The sequence below is a fragment of the Anopheles maculipalpis genome, assembly GCF_943734695.1.
Source record: "Anopheles maculipalpis chromosome X unlocalized genomic scaffold, idAnoMacuDA_375_x X_unloc_65, whole genome shotgun sequence".
Classification (NCBI taxonomy): Eukaryota; Metazoa; Arthropoda; class Insecta; order Diptera; family Culicidae; genus Anopheles; species Anopheles maculipalpis.
In genome coordinates, this window is record NW_026060530.1 from 2,418 (window position 1) to 7,500 (window position 5,083).

Consider the following 5,083-nt stretch of genomic DNA (forward strand, 5'->3'; position numbering starts at 1 on the left):
TGAACCGGCGAGTGAAAAGCGCGCATCGAGTGGCGTCGTGTGTGTCGTGGCGTGTGTATGTGCGTCATCCATCACACGAAGCGTTTATAGCCGAGACACCGACCAGCGCCATCTCTTGCATTTCGTGGGAGCTTTCGCTGGTGGCGCCACCCGCGGACAGTAGTGGAACCGCACATCCAAGACACGCACCACCTCTCCCTGACGACAGCAGCACCACCAGCGGCCGGTGACGGCACTGCTTAGCCGGGACACCCAAGGCGTTACGGGGCGTTACGGTCCCAAAAGTGCGGATTGCATAGTTCTCCGGCGCTTATCGCACAGGGACCGGGAACGGTGAAACGGGAGACTTCAACGCGACGGCAGACCACTAACCGGATTTTCGAACGGATTTTGGAAACAACCACGGAAATTTCGATGGAGGGGCGGGTGCTACGCTCCGGTTCGCGAATGAGGTCCACTCCCGGGGGATGGTCGGCCAACCCTTCCCCACCTCCTTCCCCAGTGTCACCACGGTCGGAGGGATCAGTGGAGGCAGTAGTATTGTCGGAGGACGAAGAGGACGCTGAGTTCTCCGATGCCTTCGTCCTGGAGCAGACGGTGGTGGCGTTGGAGGCAGCGGTACCGGAGGCACCTGCACCTACGCCAGCATCTACATCGGCGAACCCTGAGGGCGAGGATACGTCCGTGTTGGCGCTTCAGCACAAGATGCTGGAAAGCCTGGTGAAGCAGGTGGAGACGCTGACAGAACAGCTGCGTCTCAGCCGAGAGCGCGAGGTGGCTCTGCAATGCACGCTGGAGGCACTGCAGGAGGGCATGCGCTCTCTGACTGCTCTGCATGCGTCGGTGCAGCCTGGTGGCCAGGGCAGCGCTCGTACAAAGCGCAGCCGCAATCAGCGTAGCCAGGCTAAGCGGAGGTCGCAGCAGCAGCGGCAGCAGCAGCAGCAGCAGCAGCAGCAACAGCAGCAGCAGCAGCAGCAGCAGCAGCAGCAGCAGCAGCAGCAGCAGCAGCAGTGTAGCCAGCAGCAGCAGCAGCCGCAGCAGCAGCAGCAGCAGCAGCAGCAGCAGTGTAGCCAGCAGCAGCAGCAGCAGCAGCAGCAGCAGCAGCAGCGCCAGCAGCAGCAGCAGCAGCAGCAGCAGCAGCCACAGCAACAGCTGCTCTGGACGACGGTGGTGAAAGGCCGCTCGTCCAAGCGGCAATGCCACCTGCCGCAGCAGCAGCAGCAGCAGCAACAGCAGCAGCGAGGCGAACGTTACGTGCCACCGCAGCTTCGCACATTGCAGCAGCAGCAGCAGCAGCGACAGCAGCAGCAGCAGCAGCAGCGTCAGCAGCAGCCGAAGACTACGTCAGGACCGTCGATTCGGCAAGCGCGAAGCCGTCCCGACGCCATCGAGGTGACCCCAGGGGAGGGACAGACCTGGACAGAGGTCTACCGGGCCGTGCGCTCGTCGGCAGAGCTGGCCCACCTCAGCGAGGTCCTGGGAGTCGGACGACGAACTACCCGCTCGCGACTTGTGATGGACCTGCCGGAGGGGGCGAACTCGGGGGAGATCTTCTCCGCCGTAAAGGCGTTCTGCGACGCAGCGACCCCCGCGATTCGCTGTCGACTGATCACAGACAGGGCTGCACTTCGCGTTGATTATATCGACCCTTTAGCGCTGGCGACAGAGGTGGCGGAGGCACTTTCGGCCCTTGCAGGCGAGACCATCTGCGAGGAGGAGGTGCGCCTGATGGAGAACTACAACGGGACGCAGGTGGCGCGCGTTCGGGTGCCGGAGAGGATGGCAGAGAAGCTGGTGGGCAAGCGCGTCAAGGTGAGCTTCACCTTGTGCCCGATCAGCCGAGTACTGCAGACGACCGAACGGCAAGCCGAGATGCTTCCGTTGTCTGGAGATCGGCCACCGGAGGGCGAAGTGCAGGAGCGAGGCCGACCGCACGGACGCCTGCATTCGCTGCGGGAAGCCGGGTCATCGGGCGATGCACTGCCAGGAGGATCCGTGTTGCCGGCAGGTGCAAGGGTCCTCACCCGGTGGGCCATCGACCTGCCGGCAACACTGAAGGTCCTACAGATCAACCTTGGGCGGAGCCGGTCAGCACAGGACCTGATGCTGCAGACGGCTAGGGAGCTTGGAGTGCAGTCGTGCTTGCTTGCGAGCTCTACCGGCCACCAAGATCCAACCCGAGATGGGCATATGATGAAGCGGAAAGCGTAGCGGTGATTGCCACTGGCTCCTTCCCCATCCAGCGACTATGGGGATCGTCGTCGCCAGGGCTAGTTGTAGCCACCATTGCAGGCATAACATTCGCCAGCTGCTACGCTTCGCCCAACAACACCAATCGGGGCCGACTTTGTCAGCTACCTTGAGGCGGTGGAGATGTCGCTGATCGGACACGCGACGGTAGTCCTTGCCGGGGACTTCAACGCGTGGAGCCAGGACTGGGGTAGTGCCGTACGTCACGGAGGGGAGAAGACCTGAAGAGCGTCGTAGACCATTTGGGGCTCCGGACGCTTAACAGCGGTAACGTACCCACGTTCAAGGGTAACGGCGTGGCACGACCAAGCATAGTGGATGTAACCTTCTCCAGCCACACTATTGCGCGCCCCGATTCCTGGCGGGTAAGTCCGCGGTTCTCCGACAGCGACCACTCCTACCTGGAGTTTCAGGTGGGTCTTCCGGGAGATGGCATGCAACACCACCGTAGGCAACGACATCAGCCGCCGAACAACAACATCGGCACGGCCAGGCATGCCGGTACCCGGTGGAAACTGCGCAGTTTGACAGCTCCTGCTTCGCCACCGCCCTTTCCATCGGACGGTTCGAGCTGGCGCAGACACCGGAAGACCTGGTCGGCGGGCTTACTGCAGCGTGCGACGGCACAATGGAGCGGGTGCATGGGGCGACCTTCCACCAAGCGCCGAGGATGTACTGGTGGACACCCGAGATCGACCGGCTGAGGGAGGAGTGCGAAGCTGCAGAACGGCGACGTCGCAGCGCCCCGCCTGATGAGCGCCTCGCGCTGACCGCCCAGCTCCTGAGCTCGCGGAGGATGCTGGCGAGCGAGATCCAGCGCAGCAAGGATCGCTGCATGCAGGAGCTCATTGACGGGGTGGAGAACGATGTATTCGGGCTCGGGTACAAGGTGGTGCTGGCCAAGCTGCGCAGTCGCGCACCACCTGAAACCGACCGAGCAGTACTCCAGCCGATCGTTGACGCACTTTTCCCGACGCACCCTCCGTTCGATTGGCCTACCATCGCAGCCGAGGGCGACACGGAGGAGGTCCGGCCGGTCACGCAGGACGAGGTGTTGGCCGTTGCAGCCAGGATGGCATCGTCCAAGGCGCCAGGACTCGACGGCATCCCCAACGCGGCGGTGAAGACCGCGATCCGAGAGCACCCGGAGGTCTTCACCCGGGTGTTCAACGACCTGTTGCGGCGGGGAGAGTTTCCGACGCCATGGAAGGCGGACGCGGCTGGTGCTAATCCCGAAGCCAGGCAAACCCCCTGGCGAGCCATCGTCGTGGCGGCCGCTGCTGATGCTGGGTGCAGTCCCGAAGGTGTTTGAGCGGATATCCTCGACCGCCTGAACGAGCACCTGGAGGACAGCAGTGCACCCCGCTTGTCGCCCGAGCAGTATGGTTTTCGCCGCGGACGATCGACGGTGCAGGCCATCCAGCGGGTCGTCGAGCGAGGCCTGTACGCGAGGACGTTCCACCGCACCAATGGCAGAGACCCTCGCTGCCTGATGGTGGCATCTCTGGACGTGCGGAACGCCTTTAACTCGGCCAGCTGGACGGCGATTGCAGCAGCTCTCCAGCGGATGAGCGTACCGTCAGCGCTCCAGCGAGTCTTGCGCAGCTACTTCTCGCGGGACGGGAGCTGCTTTTCGAGACCGCCGAGGGACCAGTTCGCAGGACAGTCACGGCAGGCGTACCACAGGGCTCTATACTAGGGCCGACCCTGTGGAACGTCATGTATGATGGTGTGCTGCGGCTGACGCTGCCGGACGGTGCGGAAGCGATCGGCTTCGCGGACGATTTGGTCGTTCTGGCGGGAGGAGCGACACCACAGGCGGCAGCGGAACTGGCTGAGCAGGCGATTGGCATCATCAACTCGTGGATGGCAGCACATCATCTGGAGCTTGCTCCGGCCAAGACCGAGTTGGTAATGATGTCCACGATGCGGAGGGCGAACACGCAGGCGCCGGTGACCATCGAGGGCGTGCAGAGGATGCCAACACGGACGATCAAGTACCTTGGGGTCATGCTGGAGGACCACCTGTCTTGGAATGCCCACGTCGAGTGCGTCTCCGCAAAAGCACTCCGTGTGGCACAGGCGGTATCCCGGCTGATGCGGAACCACAGCGGCCCCAAGGGTGCTAAACGACGACTGCTCGCGTCCGTCGTAGACTCGACGCTGCGGTATGCTGCTCCAGTGTGGCACGAGGCAGTTCGCACTCAACGGAACCGCAGGAGGTTGAACCGGGTGCAGGGCCTCTACGCAAGACCGGTAGCCCGCACATTTATATCGGTGCGCGGCGAGGTGGCCACTGTCCTTGCAAGCGTCATCCCGATCTGCCTGCAGATCACGGAGGACGCAAGGTGCTATCAGCGACGCCAGCAGACCGGCACGACTACAAGCAGCATCCGCAGAGAGGAGCGAACGGCCACCATCGCCCAGTGGCAGGCCGAGTGGGACGAGTTGGCGCCGACGAGTCGCTTTACCCGGTGGACACACCGGCTAATCCCAGACATCGCGACGTGGAAGGGCCGGCCGCATGGGGAGATGACCTTTCATCTCGCCCAGCTCCTCTCCGGCCATGGCTTCTTCCACGACTACCTCCACGCGCAGCACTTCTCGCCGTCGGCGGACTGTGCTAGATGTCCGGGAGTGGCAGAATCGGCGGAGCATGCGTTCTTCGACTGCCCACGGTTCGCGGACGTCCGTGGCGAACTGCTGGGCGAGGACACGGCAGCGGCGGTTACTCCAGACAACCTTCTGACGTTCATGCTGGAGAACCGTCAGAACTGGAGCAACGTCTGTGAGGCAGCCAAACGCATCACCTGTGCTCTGCAGCAGGAATGGT